This window comes from Entelurus aequoreus, linkage group LG17 (genome assembly GCF_033978785.1).
Source record: "Entelurus aequoreus isolate RoL-2023_Sb linkage group LG17, RoL_Eaeq_v1.1, whole genome shotgun sequence".
Classification (NCBI taxonomy): Eukaryota; Metazoa; Chordata; class Actinopteri; order Syngnathiformes; family Syngnathidae; genus Entelurus; species Entelurus aequoreus.
The window spans coordinates 53,110,103-53,128,022 of record NC_084747.1 but is presented as its reverse complement, the minus strand read 5'-3'; the positions used below and the strand labels follow the sequence as shown (position 1 = coordinate 53,128,022).

The 17,920-nt window shown below is 37.5% G+C and overlaps 1 protein-coding gene and 1 long non-coding RNA gene across 2 annotated transcripts in view; one reads left to right on the top strand and one right to left on the bottom strand.

Moving 5' to 3' along the window:
* The window catches only part of grid2 (glutamate receptor, ionotropic, delta 2), a 1,088,972-nt gene that overhangs the window by 129,194 nt on the left and 941,858 nt on the right, over positions 1–17,920 (top strand). The gene's annotated exons all lie outside the window — the stretch shown is intronic.
* On the bottom strand, positions 1,464–16,752 carry LOC133632057 (uncharacterized). Its single transcript, XR_009821653.1, has 3 exons — positions 16,591–16,752; positions 1,752–1,896; positions 1,464–1,678 (listed from the first exon to the last, which is right to left on the bottom strand). It is a non-coding gene; the product is annotated as an uncharacterized LOC133632057 (long non-coding RNA).

The window sequence follows — 17,920 nt, the reverse complement described above, 5'->3', positions numbered from 1 at the left end:
AAAAAGTCACAAAAAATAAATACATAAATAAGCAAGTAAACCGTGGGAAGGCCATATTAGAAGTAACAAAAAACAAACAAACAATAATGTAGGATCAATACAGAAAATAATAAAGATGATAAAAAATGAATACACCTACAAAAAAGATGGCAGTTTTTTTTCCTTTTTTTTTTTTTTTCCTTAAATGTCTCAATTATGATCCAATATATGTCAGTAAAGGTTTCCAGGTTTGTTCCCATTTATTCATACTTGCAGAGTTTATAAATCGTATTCTTTCAAGAGTCATTACATTCACAAGTTCATTTAGCCAGTTCCTGAAGTTGGGTGCAGATGGGCTTTTCCAGTCTTTGAGAATGAGTCTTTTGGCCAAGACCGTCCCAAGCAGCAACACGGCTGTAATATATTTTGGAAGTTTTTGTGTTTCTGAAGACCACCCAAACAAGATTATATCCCTGTCAGGGACGAGTTTTCTCTGATATACCCCCAAGTAAAAAAAGAAAATGCTGGACCAAAATGATTGAATAATTGGACATTCCCAAAACAAATGAGACAGTGATCCTTCAGCAGATTTACATTTATCACAAAGTGGAGACGTATCAGGATAAAATTTGTGTAATAAGACTTTGGAGTAGTAAAAACGATGAATCACTTTAAACTGTATGAGCCTAAGTCTGCTGTTAATTGAGCAATTGTGAATTTGAGAGAGTGTCCGTTCCCATTGCTGTTTGGGTATTGTTATTCTTAGTTCCTGTTCCCAGGCTCTTTTAACACCGTCTGCTGATGTCATGGGCATAATGAAGCAGCTGGCAAATTTGGCGATAAGCCTTAATTTCTAAGAACAAGAATAGACTGTTGAGTTTCAGATGAAAGCTGTCCTTTTCTGGCCATTTTGAGCGTTTTATTGACCCCACAAATGTGATGCTCCAGAAACGCAATCTGCTCAAAGGAAGGTCAGTTTTGTAGCTTCTGTAACGAGCTAAACTGTTTTCAGATGTGTGATTATGATTGCACAAGGGTTTTCTAATCATCAATTTGCCTTCTGAGCCAATGAGCAAACACATTGTACCATTAGAACACTGGAGTGATAGTTGCTGGAAATGGGCCTCTATACACCTAAGTAGATATTGCACCAAAAACCAGACATTTGCAGCTAGAATAGTCATTTACCACATTAGCAATGTAAAGAGTGTATTTCTTTAAAGTTAAGACTAGTTTAAAGTTATATTCATTGAAAAGTACAGTGATTTTCCTTCAAAAATAAGGACATTTCAATGTGACCCCAAACTTTTGAACGGTAGTATATATATATATATATATATATATATATATATATATATATATATATATATATATATATATATATATATATATATATATATATATATATATATATATATATATATATATATATAATAAACAATACAAACTAACTATACTTAAACTAAGGAATGGAGTGTGTGACCAAAATCCAAGAGTGTGTGTGGTGTTAAACTATAACTGTTGTGTGTTACCGCAATGTTGGATGAGGAAGCAGACAAATCCAAAGGGGGCTAGGCGAAAGGGGTCAGTGATCCAAGTGAGGTCCGTGGGGGAGAGAGAGAGGCAACAAGGTCCGTGTCCAGGCGGGGGTCGAGGATCGAGGGAGGCAGTCGAGATCCAGGGCAATGGAAGGAAAACACTGGGAGAAGACAGGGGACAAATCAAGCCACGGAGAGGAAACACGGAGAGAGAGCATAAAGCTTGTCGCTTACGGTTCACCATCGAGAAACTAAGTTCCCGCCAGGATCCTTGGGTCCACTGGTCCTTTATTCAGCTCCCTCTCATCAGGTCCAGGTGCGCTAATTTCAGGAGGGAGAAGCAGACTGCGCGTGCACCATAACACGCTGTTCCTTTTGCCTAAACGCCGAGTTGCAGGATAGGGAGACAACTTTTAAAAACGCCAAAACAAGCTCGCTAGTTAGCATAGTTAGCATCATCTAGCTATCTTACTTGTTGTCACCTGTGTTCACTCTACAAGCCAAAACTTTGACATCTTTCTACTTTGCTGCTAATCATATTTGAATGATTACAATCCCAACATTGTTAGTTCCGAACCAGTTGTTCTGGAGTGTTTATTAGTAGCCAGCAAGAAGGTATATTTTTGACATGGCAGATGTAAACAAAGGTCACAACAACGAAAGTATTTTATCGGAGTGGGCGTGGCTATAAGATGGAGTTGCCAAATGGGAAACGTTTTCTGAGTTACCAGTATTTGCATGCATGTTGTCAAATTTTACATTACATTTTTAATGATAATAATGTTATTAAATTATCTACTCTACTCTAGTAGTTTTTCTCTTTTTTTCGCAAAGGGTGCTCACATACCTGCATTTCATCTGTATCTTCTGAAGGGACATTACTATAGAAATTAAATGTTGTGCTGTTGAGTGATTTTTTTTTTTAGCAATATGTCTTAAATGCTCTACAAGCAATTCACAGACGATATATGATATAAATAATAAAAAATTGGCTGACAATAGAGCTTTTAATACCATCATTATATCGTAATAATGCATGTTGATGACACATTGTCGCTGTGGCCCGCCAATTTGGTAGCGGCATGCCAACAAATGCATCCTCAATTTCTCAACATTATCACTGGAGGACGAGCAATAACTAGTGCATAATCGCACTACACACCTTAGGAGAATATGATAACCGTTAAGCTAAAGCTCTAGAATGTAAACAAAGGTGGGCGGTTCTATGTAAGTCGCGACAGGTATGGAATGGCTTAAGTAAAGAAATCAAACAGTGTACTAATATGATGTAGTTTAAGAAACTGTTCAAAATCAAAGTGTTTACAAAGTACAAAGAAGAAGAACTATGATAAACATTCTGAACTTATTTATGGAGTATATTGTGAACAAATTTGGAACAGGAAGTAAACAAAAGTGTTAGCAAATACTGTGTAATGGAAAAAGGGTAGGATTAAATAAGCACTGCTTCCTCCTACTTCTTTTCGAACTTATTGAAAAAAGAAACTGGAAATTGTGAGGTATCATGGTTATGGTTTGAAATAAACTCTAACCATAACCATAGTAAGAAATAATTTCAATATTTGATTGATAATGTTATAACGCCAACCTGTGAAAATCCTACATTTCAAGTAAAATTCCCAACAATTAGTCAATGATCTTGAACATTTTAAGTATCCGTATCAGCATTGACCAGTAATTTGCCTGTAACTACTTGGTGTTGGATCGATTTCTGTCAAGTTCTGTAGAACTTTTGTCCGCCTGTCCTTGAAAAGGCTGAGGAGATCGTATAGGACGCTTTATCATCTCAACTCCAGTAGATTTTGTAGGGTTAATTTAACACCACATCTATTACAGGAGCTTTTCAGGATGGGTTGATAACCCTAAACCAAAGAAGGATAGCATCAAATACTACCAGTATAAGGAATAATGATCAATATACATAGTATTTATATGTATTTAGCTGCATCTTTGGATCAACAAAGAAAAAGTACATAATTTTATCATTGGTATCAGTTTCCAAAATTTTACCGAACACCTCTCACTTAATCTCCTGGTTCTCGTACATAAGAAGGTCACACCAGTCCTTCACAAACGATTTTGCTCTTTCACAAGTACCAAGACTGAGGTGTCTCACATCGCTGTTGAGAACCGTAGTTGGGGCTTGACCCTTGCGTTCACCCTGCTTCTGAGTTGAGATGTATTTTGTAGCTGATATTGGCTAACTTGTGAAAATCTTGACTTGTACATCTCTTACAAAGTCTTTTTTCATCTGTGTTGACACTGGCTCTTGAGTTTTTCTTGACATTTGTAATGAAATTCCTCAAGTGCAGGTTTTGCTCCCACAAAGTTTTTCCTGGTTCCGAACAGTGTCCGCGGAGAATGTAAATCTTTTTTTATGTTAGAAGGCTTCTGATGACTAATTTGTAACTACATCAGTGTGTATCGCTCTTGAGGCCATGCAGCAGAATAAGATTCCCCATATTGTAAGTTTTACTCTCCTTTTCACCTCATCACTGACCTCATATGGTCCGAAAAGGTCAACAGATGAATACTGAAAGGGGGATGCCGGCCGAAGGCGTTCAGATCGTTCATGATTTGCCAACAGTCTGTCTTTCATTTTCCTGCATGCATGTGATGTAACTGTCTACTACTTTTTTGCAATTTTTCGACCTTTTATAATCCAAGCCTTGGTCCTCATTTTGGGAAGATTCCAGCGATTCCTTTATGGTTAATATTGTGAGCTATACGGACTACCAGTGTCGAGATCCAGCTTTCATCTGGTAGGATTGGAACTGCTTTCTTACTCTAAATAAATGTCTGGGTTCTGCCACTGCTTTTCAAGAGTCGCTTTGAACTGAAAGGAAGACATTTCTTAGTCCCTCTTCTCATTCTTTAATTGACGATGTTGCTTGCTTTGCATTTTGCCTCCCACTTTTCTTGACCACATTCCCTTTTCTATAAAGTAAGCCATTGTCTTGCCACCCGCCATACTAAGGTAATTACTTTCACCAATTTAGGGAGGTTGCTGAATCTTGTTACATCGATAAGGTTGTGTTTCCATGATTGAATTAGTTGAGGTTGTGCTTTGACACATTTGTAAGATGGTAGTTCCTATGAGTGTAATTGGGAATGCCTTTTTCTGGAGTTTGCTTACACTTTCTCTGACTTGTGTTACAACTTGAGCAGCTGAGTTTTTGTGCCCAATCTTTTAACGGCCATTTCAGGAACTCTGTTCCATTTTGCAATTCTCATTTAGTTCTTCAGTAGTACATCCCATTGTGATGATTTCAGCAATATTTACATTTCTAGGTATCCGCCACTAATCTTTCACGTCCGCATTTTCGGATTTCTCCAATTCTGTTTGCAAAAATGTCTGATATCCATAGCTGTCTCTTTGTATAGCTCCAAGGATAGTTTGACTGCCGACCAGGTGGAACCAGCAATTGATCTTATCCTTAGATTCCACAAGTCTTACTTAAATTATTTTGTTGGTTTTCCATCTTAAGTACATTACGTATGTCTTGTCGCTGCCATCAGAAAAAGTGATTCCGACAGGTTCTTCGAGCCAGTTTGGTGGTGTGAGGCTCCTGTGAAACTTAATTTCTGCAAGTTGCACATAGTCCTCAAATAGCTTTGTAGCTTCTTCTTTGAGGTTGTTAGAGAGTGGTTTGTCCCATGTCTCGCGAGTTGACTTCCCTTTTCCCTACTTCTTGAAATGCTTTCCTCACTAGGATCACTCCCCTTTGCTTAGTGGGAGTAACAAGGCTAGTAAGATCATGAAGTCCAGCAACTCGGCTCAAGAGTTCTCTTTTTGGTGTGTTGTGTCGCACTTCTTCAATGTGTAGGTTATCTCCAATTCTCATTTTTATTTTCTTCTGGGAAAACTGAATCAATGCCATTATGTATACCAGAGGTGGGACCAAGTCATTGCTTTGCAAGTCACAAGTAAGTCTCAAGTCTTTGCCCTCAAGTCTCGAGTCAAGTCCCGAGTCAAGACAGGCAAGTCCCGAGTCAAGTCCAAAGTCAAGACTGGAAAGTCTCAAGTCAAGTCACAAGTCCTGCATTTTGAGTTTCGAGTCCTTTCAAGTCCTTTTAACCACAGACTAATATTTTTACACAGATTGTGTATGCTTTTAAACCGCTGTATTTATGTATTAAAACAAGTGCATTTGAAATAGCAGGAAAAAAAATAGTACTGACATTGCAATTCATAATAGCACTATTAACCAGTCATTTTAATAGTTTAAACAATTTTAAACATTTAACTCATTCCTTTACAGAATAAACACATTTGCAAAAACAAGTGCAACTGTACTTATTTGTACAAAAGTGTTAACATTGTATTTCCATGGCATATTGCATTGTAACTAGTTCCACAGCAGTTTCTATTCTGTTCTTACCTTATCTCATTGATCTCATCTCATACTGTATGTGTGTTTATGTGTGCGTACACATGAAAAACATAACAAATACATGAACATAACAATGAACAGAGTTGTACTTTTTAGATGTCAGGGCCCTATGCAATATGTACACATATTCTTAATATAGTATACATTTTAACTGACCTTTATTTGACTATGTTTGTCTTTTTGTAGGTGGCTAAAATATGCGGTGCTGCTGACCGCCGTCTAACGTTATGTTACTGTGTGTGATACATTGACTAACGTAACGTTATGTTTGGTACCTCATGCAACCCTGCTTAAAAAAATCACTTGACAAAAAGTATGAATAAGGTAGCAAACTGCAGTGGACGCAACATATTGCTGTGTTTGAAATGATGTTATAACCATAGACATCTTATAAGTAGACGCAGTATTGGTTGCTGTGACGCCAGCAAATTGCATCTTGAAGTGGTGATGAGGAGCCGGCGAGCAGCCTAAACTGACAGTTGACAGGTAGGAAACAAAGATGCCGGGCTGGTGTTCAGCGTTTTCCTGCTCAAATGAGCGGACTGTTGAAAATAGGAATCGGGGGATTACTTTTCACAAGTAAGATTTAACATTAATGTACTATTGGTTGTATTTTATGAAAATAACATCACCACAGAGTTGAGAAGGAGCAAAGATCTTCAATATTTGTATGTGAAAATCACAAATAAATCTTCTGGGGGAGGATGACGCCCCTACAGGGGTTTGGTTTACAAACTTTCAGCCCCACCTAAAACAAAATTCACAAGCCGCCACTGATTATGATGCATTCTCATTTTAGGGCAAAATATAAGACAATACTTTCTTAACAGTATAAATGTAACCAGGAATAAGTCTTCAAGTAACAATATTCAAATACTAACATTGTTGGGTAAGACAGCATTTGGTTTTATTCTGAATCCAGTGAAACAGATTGGTGGTTTTAGCTGATATAAAGAGTTTCAGGTGTTTATATAAGTTGAAGTATTTGGCAGACGCTTTTATCCAAAGCGACATACATAAAAAATACATATATAACAATCACTGTAAACATTATCATTTAAGGGAAGAATGTAATACAAAATATCAATACAAAGTGTCAAGACAGAATAAACTCTCTGCTGCTGCAGCAACAGAGATACGGTCTATAAGATATATAGATATCTAATGTATTCATACATTGTTTATGTAGGATATACGCATGTATATATAACGTAATCATATTGTTTCTTCAACTTAAAAATAGCTGACCGTTTTTTTCCCCCTTCTCTGGGCTTATATTCCCAGTTTTGATCTCGGACGTCTGGTCACTTATAGCATATAAGAATATTATATTACTGTTAAGCAAACTATGAATAATAAAACATGTGTCCGTTATCATAGCTACACGTATGAGAAAAAAGCGTGTGAAAATGAGTGGTATTCAGTGAGGTAAAATGAATTAAATGCGCTGACAGTTCATTGCTCCTGCCAAATGAATTGCACTGAGTGGAGCGGATCACCACTCCAAGATGGCGGCCCCGCGTCTCGTCTGCGCCAGTAGGCAGTAGCGCTCGATGCTGCGTCTACTTACAAGATGTCTATGGTTATGACGTTAGCAGTGAGTTTACAGCCTCACTGATTTAACTACACAGCAAATAAAAGTCACGTTACTTAGCCAATAAACGTTATCTTACATTCAAAACTTACCCTTCTTTGTGCAACTTCAAATGTCGAACGAAGTTGGAAGTTGTTGCGTCTCCGTCTGTAATATTCCAACTGCGTGATTTGCATACGGCAATTCGTTTTTTGTTGACCAAGTCGTAGTTTTTATACCCGAACGAAACCAACTTTGGTATAAATCTTTCTCACTGGCGCGTTGTTTGACAACTCTTGTTCATTGGTTGTCCTGCAATTTGATTGGCTGAATGCTGTGTGATGAAAACAATGTAGATCTAATTTGATTGGCTGTTGTACTGAGAGCACACACGCTGACACGCAGCACACACGCTGATAGACAGACACGTACAAAATGAAAGCTACGGAGCGCTCCCAAATAACTTTTTAAGCTTTAGGTTTTGGGGAAAGTAGCAAGTCATGTCAAGTCAAAAGGCTCAAGTCCAAGTGAAGTCACAAGTCATTGATGTTAAAGTCTAAGTCGAGTTGCAAGTCTCTTTACATTTTGTCAAGTCGAGTCTAAAGTCATCAAATTCATGACTCAAGTCTGACTCGAGTCCAAGTCATGTGACTCGAGTCCACACCTCTGATGTATACTGTGTAATTTTCTACATGATAGCCAAGGCCTCTGGCTTTGTTGTCGTTATCTTTCATTTGGTTTGAGAGAACAGTGTTCGATTGATTGTCTGTTGGAGCTTCAATGTCGATTTTCCTCCCACTTTGACCTGATCGAACCCAAGGCTTCAGGAAGAAGTTTATTGCCTATATGGTTACCTCCAGCGACATTAACAGGACTGTTTCATCATCTGTGTGGTCAGTATGTCTTGTTATGGCTGTTTGTAAATGTTTTCTTAAGATTCTCTAGACTTCCTCATCATGTTCAGGTTTTGCCTGATTTTCATTTGTTCGTTGTGTAAAGTGTGCCACAATCTATTTCTTTCTGTTACCAACTCTTCCCTTCTTCGGACAAAGGAGGTAATGGGGATCGCTCTCGCACACAGCTATGTTTTTTCCAGCGTTTCCCTTCATTGCGACAATTTAGCCACACATTACAGGCCCCTATATATTTTCTACAACAGTCATTTTTCGTGTAGTCCAAGGTCTTTAAATTTCCCGCAGAAAAATATTTTGTCATGATGTCGATCGTCACCACACACAATGCATTGACTTTCAGTTAAGGTGGAGGTTTTACTGAATGCTTGCTTCGAGCAGTGTACATTACGTTGTGCAAATTGCACAAGAATGCTTTCTTGATCCTTCAGGAAAGTTAACTACTTGCCAAACTGGTTGCTTATTGTAACAATATTTTCTGGTTTCCTTTTAAGTTGTACCAATCTCCTAGGATGAGGTGGGGTAGTTTACTTTCCACTGATAGCACAGTAAGTAGGTTTTCTACCACACCAGAGTTTCCTAACACTTAGAGCCTTTACTACATTTCTTATAAGTTCAAAAACCTGTGTTCAATTGTTTCCCCTTACGGCAGGTAGTTCTTGTAGTTCTTTCAGAATTTCAGATGTGATGGTTGAAGTATTTACATACTTGTTCCCTAAGACTGTAAATCTCTGCTCCAGTAGAGTAGGGCACTAATCTTAGGTCTTTTGCTATCTTTTCGTTTATGCTATCTAGGAGTTGTATCTTCATTGCTTCGGCTGACCAATGTGGATTTCCTTGTTTTTGAAGGGATTCCCAATCTTTCTTCCATATGTAGTAGTCTCTGTTGCAGCCATGGAATACAGGTAGACAAATTACTTTTGTCTTAACAGGATGGGTTTCTGGTGAAAGCTTTTTGGCTTTCTCAAACAGGCAATGTGTCCCAAGTTTCAAGTTTTCAAGTTTATTCACAATACCATATAACAATTACAATAGTAGTGAATATCATCATTTAACGATGTTGGTACGTGAAGGGGTCCCCCAAATAAGCTAGAACAGGGGTCCCTACCCCTGTTCTAACCTACGGCTTTAGAGTCAGATGTGGCTCTTTTGATTACTGCATCTGGCTCTCAGATACATCTTAGCTGACATTGCTTAACACGATAAGTAATGAATAATTCCGCTGGTAATCACAGTGTTAAAAATAACGTACAAAATATAAAAATTCTCATGCATTTTAATCCATCGATCCGTTTTCTACCACACCTGTTCAAGAAGTCGCATTAATGGTAAGAAGTATTTTATTTATTAATGGTTAGCTTCAGGATAACGTTATTAAAAGAAAAAAAGACTTATTATACTCTAAACATGTTGGTCCTACTTAAAAATGCACACATTTAGTTGTATTCAGTGTTAAAAAATATTATATGGCTCTCACGTAAATACATTTTAAAATATTTGACTTTCATGGCTCTCTCAGCCAAAAAGTTTCCCGACCCCTGAGCTAGAAGAAGCTTTTGACAGGGGGTCCAAAAGACAGTATATACATGGAATGATGAAATGATGAAACATGGTAGCAAGCACAACAACAACAAAAAAAACAAAAAAACAACAACGCTATATGATAAACACAAGATAATAGTACTAAAGCAAGCATACACATACACACATACATTCATTCAACCATGCAAAACCCAACAGTAGTCTACCCCACATGAGGCATTAGAGATAGGTGGTTAATAGGTAAGTTTTCAGTTTCTTTTTGAAGTTGGAGAATGGATACAGCATCTTGAGGCTCTCAATAAGCCGGTCCCAAATCTTTGGTCCCCTGCATACAACACTTCGAGCGGTACAAGCCAGTAAACGATGTTTACCTGATATCAGATCTAAGTTACGAGTGTTGTGGGCATGCTGGGGATGGTAGATAGGAACCAAGCTACAGAGCCTAAGATTCAGCCTGTGAATGACTTGATAGGTTAAACAAGCATTTTGGTAAATATCGAACTCTGTCAGTCTTAAGAGATGATAATTATGGAATAGATGTCGAGTGGGCGCATTAAACTTGGACCATGACAGGGCCCGTATGATTTTCTTATGATTTTGCTCCTCTTAGTTTAATCTTTTCTCCCGTCATGTCGACAGCTCGGACTCTGTCTTTTAATTCTTCTAACTGCTGTTTGACAAACGAACGCCTCCAAGCAAATGTAGCGTAGGTTGCATTCTGCACATGTTCACTAAATACTTGAAGACATAATGTACTGGCTTCATCAGTTGCAGGGGACATGTTTTCAATTTCGATGGCAATTTGTTAAGCCTTTTTGATTTTTACTATAAGACCATCTTCACTGTATCTTGTCAGGAGGTTGTGCTAGAAGATTTTTTTCAATACCCAAGTACTTTACGTCAATCTTGATCATCCAATGTTTTAGCTTCAATTATTTCATTACTGAAGTCAGTGTTGCTTCATGCAATTGGTTATGGAGATGATTGAATTGATCAAACTCTTCTATCAACTCTTTTTCCGTCACATTGCATGCCTTTCTGACGATAAGGTTGGCTTTCTTTGTGAAATAACCTTTTGTATTAGTTATTTGTCTTTTGAGATCCTTCATGTGTTCCTCCATTTTTAGAGGATCTTTAATATATGTGTCGGCAGTGTTGATCTGAAGATTTCTTAGGGACTTTTATCCATTTTACAGTAACCGCTCCCTTGGTTGTCAACTGTCAAGTTCTTTAGTGTTTTGTCCGCCTGCCCTTGAAAAGGCTGAGAAGATCGTAGAGGACGCTTTATCAACTCAACTCTAGTAGATTTTGTAGGGTTTGTTTCACACTACTTCTATTACAGGAGATTTACAGGATAGGTTGATAACCTTAAACCAAAGAAGAATAGCATCAAATAATGATCAAAATACATAGTATTTATCTGTAGCCGTATGTTAGGATCAACAATAGTAATTACATACCAGTGGTCTCCCAAGTTATCTCTCATTAAAATTCAATTCTTGTAGTTCTGTCCATTGCATTCGTATCAAATGACTTAACTCTGTACAAGTCCCTTCGTCATGTCTTATAGTGTCTCTTATGCATGTCACATAGTATCAATAATCAAACCTTCATATTTGCATCAATGTTATAAAGAAAAATACATCATTTCCATCATCATTTGTATCGGTTCCCAACATTTGACCAAACAATACCCAAATTTGGAGTATTGGCCAAAACTAATGTATTAAAACAACAGAAAAATAGGTGTTTATTACATTTTAACAGAAGTGTAAGTAGAACGATGTTACAACAGAAGATTAATACTAGTTTTGCGAAAATAATACAACTTGAAATGACGCAATATGTTACAGCGCACTTCAGCAGCTAAATTAGGAGCCTTTGTCGCCTATGTTTAATTTTTTAATGGTTCAATTATCATTTACATACAGTACCACCAATATATTGTGATACAGATATACATATCTCATACTTGCCAACCTTGAGACCTCCGAATTCGGGAGATGGGGGGTGGGCGGGGGCGGGGTTGAGGTGGGCGGGGTTTGGTGGTAGCGGGGGTTTATATTGTAGCGTCCCGGAAGATTTAGTGCTGCAAGGGATTCTGGGTATTTGTTCTGTTGTGTTGTGTTACGGTGCGGATGTTCTCCCGAAATGTGTTTGTCATTCTTGTTTGGTGTGGGTTCACAGTGTGGTGCATATTTTTAACAGTGTTAAAGTTGTTTATACGGACACCCTCAGTGTGACCTGTATAGCTGTTGCTCAAGTATGCCGTGCATTCACTTGTGTGTGTGTTAAAGCCGCATATAACATTTGACCGGGCCGACACACTGTTTGTATGGAGGACGTGACGACAGGTTGTAGAGGACACTAAAGGCAGTGCCTTGAAGGCACGCCCCCAATACTGTTGTCCGGGTGGCAATCGGGAGAAATTTTCGGGAGGGGCACTGAAATTCGTGAGTCTCTCTGGGAAAATCGGTAGGGTTGGCAAGTATGATATATCTAGTGGCAGCAGTTTTCAATAGGCTGACCAGGAACTATGACAAAGTATACACCATGTACCCCTTAAGTTTTCTGTAAATATGATAGGTAATGAGGATATATAATATCCTTTTTTATTAGATTAATATCTTAATTTTCTTTGTAAATGCAAGTCAACAACCAGCTTGACACGTACGTGTATATCTATATATAAATATTAATAATATTTCAATTTAGGGGAGGCATGACGGAAAATAATTGAGAACCACTGCTGTAGTCAATCTTGCCTTTTTATCATTAAAGTATAAGAGTGACTTGCAAAACCCTTCCAGACTAGACAAGCATGCGAAGGATAGAAAGTACCAAATTACAGTGATTGTTCTAGCAGAGACATGAGCGCTCCCTGACTGCCTAATGAAGGCCAAGTGAGGGACAAAGACGCTCGGTGATACAAGTCAAGAGACGGGAGTGATGCTTCTGAATCCTCCCCGTATCTTTCACAATGCCTCGCTTCGTCTCAAAAGGTGATGTGCTGTGCAGCATGGTAATGAATTGGTCACACTACCCGTCAAGCCAAGAGAATGACGCTATTCAACTGTATTTGTACACCATGATGCCAGTGTTTGTGTTTGTAGACTGAATGAGTGGGAGTGACCGGAATCCAATCTTTTTTTCCCTGATTTTATCATTCATGCTTGATCTACTCGCTGTTGGCTCCCTCATGCCTCCTCACTCCTACTTCATACAACATCCGTCCATTTCACCGCTCTTCAACCAGCTCTGAATGACACTCGTGCATATGTGGCATGTTGTTTTACTCGTTTTGTGTGTTTTACATACAGATTGGGTTGGATTTGGCTGTGATGCTCTTGAGCGTTTTATTCCTTGATTTTGCAAGAGGGGAAAAGGGAAATCACTTTAGTACAGCGGTACCTCAACTTAAGAATGAGAAGAGCTGTCTCTCATCTAATTGCCAACAAAATTTGAGTCACATTTATCTTCGCCATTAGTTGGTGTGGTAAATGTCACAGTAAACACAGTAAGATCCGACCAAAACATCTGGTCTTCCTCGCATACTTGCCAACCCTCCAGAATTTTCCGGGGGACTCCCGAATTTCAGTGCCTCTCCCGAAAATCTCCCGGGACAACCATTCTCCCGAATTTCTCCCGATTTCCAGCCGGACTTAAGGCACGCCCCCTCCAGGTCCGTGTGGACCTGAGTGAGGACAGCCTGTCGTCACGTCCGCTTGGCCAACCAAAAAGTAACCACAGAACACTAGTGTTCTGTGGTTACTTTTTGGTTGGCCAACGGTTTACGTTGTATTGCGCACCCTGGCGGCAAGTGTGGGAGTCGGTTCTGAAGTATGAAGTAAAGAGACGTAACTTCGTCACCTCGCCTGGTTATTGACTCCAACCCAGAATATTACACTGCCCATACCTATGCTCCTTCAAAAGCTGTGCTACTGGCTGCAAAGCATTGCACTTTCAAATACAACTTAAACATTTTCGATGAAAGAGGCATATCATGGAATGATATTAGGAAAAATGCCAATAAGCCCTTTAGAAGCATTAAAGATAAACTGACTCAATTTAAGATATTGAATAGGTTGTATTTTACATCTTCTCAGCTGTTTAAAATTGGTGTAGTAGATAGCAAGTTATGTATGAAGTGTCGGGCAGCTGAGGGAACTCTTGTTCATTTATTGTGGGAATGTCCGAGAATAAAAGAGTTTTGGTTGAAAACAACAAAAGAAGCAATCACATTCCTTAATTTAAACATCCCAATGACACTGCAAACGTGTATTCTTGGGGATCTCCATCAATTTAGTAACGTGTCATCAAAGAGTAAAAATAATTTTCTTTCAATATGCATAATAACAAAAAGGGTAATGTTTAAAAAATGGATAGATGTTGCTAGTCCAACTCATACTGACTGGTGCACACAAGCTATGGAGATGATATCAGTAGAACAAACTGCATTTAGTTTAGATAATAATGAGTCATATATTGGAATATGGGATCCATTATTTAAATTTGTTTCAACTATTAAATGAACCAAAATATGACTTATTATATCTTTGTAGAAAATATTGGACACAGTGTGTTGTCAAGCTTGTGAGATGTGATGCAGGTGTGGGCCACTGTGACACTATTGTTCATTTCTAATTTTTTAATTATTTTTTATTAATGTTTTTAATGATAATATCAATGAGGGTTTTTATTTATTTATTTATTTTTTTTAATCACTGCTATTTTGAAATTATTAATAATATTGATGATGTTGTCGATAATGTTCATTTTTGTTCCACTACATTTGTATTGTTCCGTGTCATGTTTGTGTGTCCTCAATTGCTCTCAATTGCTCTGTTTGTTGTTATTCCTAACATTGGTGGGACGGGTTTGGTTTTGGAATTGGATTGCATTATTGTGGTATTGTTGTGTATTGTTTTGTTGATTGATTAATAAATTTTTAAAAAAAAAATTAAATAAAAAAATACAACAATGAGTAGAGAGGAGTGTTGTGTGTATATGTGTAAATAAATGAACACTGAAATTCAAGTATTTCTTATATATATATATATATATATATATATATATATATATATATATATATATATATATATATATATATATATATATATATATATATATATATATATATATATACATGTATATATATATATATATATATATACATGTATATATATATATATATATATATATATATATATATATATATATATATATATATATATATATATATATATATATATATATATATAAGAAATACTTGAATTTCAGTGAGTTCTAGCTATAAATATACTCCTCCCCCCTTACCTCTGGCCCCGCCCACCCCAACCCCACCCACCTCAAAATCTCCTGAATTTGAACATCTCTATTTTGGAAAGCATGCTTAGTCGGTAGCGTTAGCTTATAGCTACAGATGAACATAACGTTTGTTTTTCCAACGATTGGGAGGAAGGAAGTGAGTGTGAAATATAGTGCTGAGAAGAAGAAGTGAATGATATTCATTGACAATAAAAATCATCAAAGAGTGCAGTCAAGTTGGAAGCAATTTCGAGCGTATCACTGCGTGTCTGCACCATAGAGCACTATAGTAGCATGAGTCTATGATGTTAAAATAATATCTAAACAGTGGACCTGTATCCATGAAAATATTGAAAAGCTACGGTTGGTGTGTTTGATGGAGAATCAGATGGAAGGAGGTACCGTGGAAGTCCACTCTCTAAAGTAAATACTAGTGTTGTCCCGATACCAATATTTTGGTACCAGTATTGGTACCAAAATTATTTAAAGGGGACCACAAAAAATTGCATTATTGGCTTTATTTTAACAAAAAATCTTACGGTACATTAAACATATGTTTATTATTGCAAGTTTTTCCTTAAATAAAATAGTGAACATACAAGACAACTTGTCTTTTAGTAGTAAGTAAGCAAACAAAGGCTTCTAATTTATTCTGCTGACATATGCAGTAACATATTGTGTCATTTATCGTTTTATTTATTTGTCAAAATTATTAAGGACAAGTGGTAAAAAAATAATGAATAATCTACTCGTTCATTTACTGTTAATATCTGCTTACTTTCTCTTTCAAAATGTTCTGTCTACACTTCTGTTAAAATGTAATAATCATTTATTCTTCTTTACATTCGGGGATACAAATTTGGGTATCAATCCGGTACCAAGTCGTCACAGAATCATACATTGATCATATTCAAAGTGCTCATGTGTCCAGGCACATATTTCCTGAGTTTATAAACATAATATTATTATTTTTTAAACGAAAGAAGATGTTGTGATGCCAAAACATATTGACGTAATCATAGTAGTATTGACTAGACCAGGGGTCGGCAACCCAAAATGTTGAAAGAGCCATATTGGACCAAAAATACAAAAACAAATCTGTCTGGAGCCGCAAAAAATTAAAAGCCATATTACATGAGATATAAATGTAATTAAGAGGACTTAAAGGAAACTAAATGACCTCAAATATAGCTACAAATGAGGCATATGCAATATGTACATATAGCTAGCCTAAATAGCATGTTAGCATCGATTAGCTTGCAGTCACGCAGTGACCAAATATGTCTGATTAGCACTCCACACAAGTCAATAACATCAACAAAACTCACCTTTGTGCACTCATGCCCAACGTTAAAAGTGTGGTGGACAAAATGAGATAGAAAAAGTGGCATAAAACACGTCCTAGAAAGTCGGAGAAAGTTATACATGGACACAAACTATACGGCGAGTTCAAGGACCGCCAAAATTAGTAGGACAAAACGGCGCTCGCCAAATACTCGAATCAGTGAAGCATGTTTAATATAAACAGTGTGATTTATAACAATTAGCAAGGTTTATGTCATGTTTGTCCTCCCACAGAAAACATTCTGAAACAAAAAAATTGATTTTTTCCCCCTCATCTTTTTCCATTCTTCATACATTTTTGAAAAATCTCCAGAGAGCCACTAGGGCGGCGCTAAAGAGCCGCATGCGGCTCTAGAGCCGCGGGTTGCCGACCCCCGGACTAGACACACTATTATAATTGGTATCATTACAGTGGATGTTGGGTGTAGATCCACCAATGGTGTTTGTTTACATTTTGACGCTGGTGAGCTACGGTGTGTAGTGAAGCATGTTTAGCTATTCCTCGTCCTGCAGGGATGGTACTTGTAAGAAACATACTTTATTTGTCACCATGGAGGCGAGGATTAGTGATTTCGAAGTAGCTAAAACACTGCCGAGCTAGCCATGTCTTAAAGCACCTCTTCCTGAGGGCGTTTCAGTGTTATAGCTTCACCTTTATTGTCAGTTTTTAAGCCAAAATGCGCCCGTTCTCCCTTTTCTGTCTACACACTGTGTCTGCTTGTAAGTACTCAGTGATCGTGCGTTGCCGAACATGCTCGTCTGCCCGTAAACCAGCAATGTCATAACGTGACGACGACGGTGGTCGACCGGTACTTTTCAGAGTCGGTATTGTACCTAATAGGATTCATTAGTATCGCGGTACTATACCAATACCGGTATACAGTACAACCCTAGTAAATACTGTGCGTTAGTTACATTACGTCATAAAACTACAGTAGTTGTTATTAGTACTAGTATTATTGTTTTTTCATACAATAAGACTGTAATGAGTAGGGCTGCGAATCTTTGGGTGTCCCACAATTCGATTCAATATCGATTCTTGGGGTCTCAATTCGACTCAAAATCAATTTTTTTTGATTCAACGCGATTCTCGATTCAAAAACGATATTTTCCCGATTCAAAACGATTCTCTATTCCTTCAATACATAGATTTCAGCAGGATCTACCCCAGTCTGCTGACATGCAAGCAGAGTAGTAGATTTTTGTAAAAAGCTTTTATAATTGTAAAGAACAATGTTTTATCAACTGATTGCAATAATGTAAATTTGTTTTAACTATTAAATGAACCAAAAATATGACTTCTCCTCGTCCTGC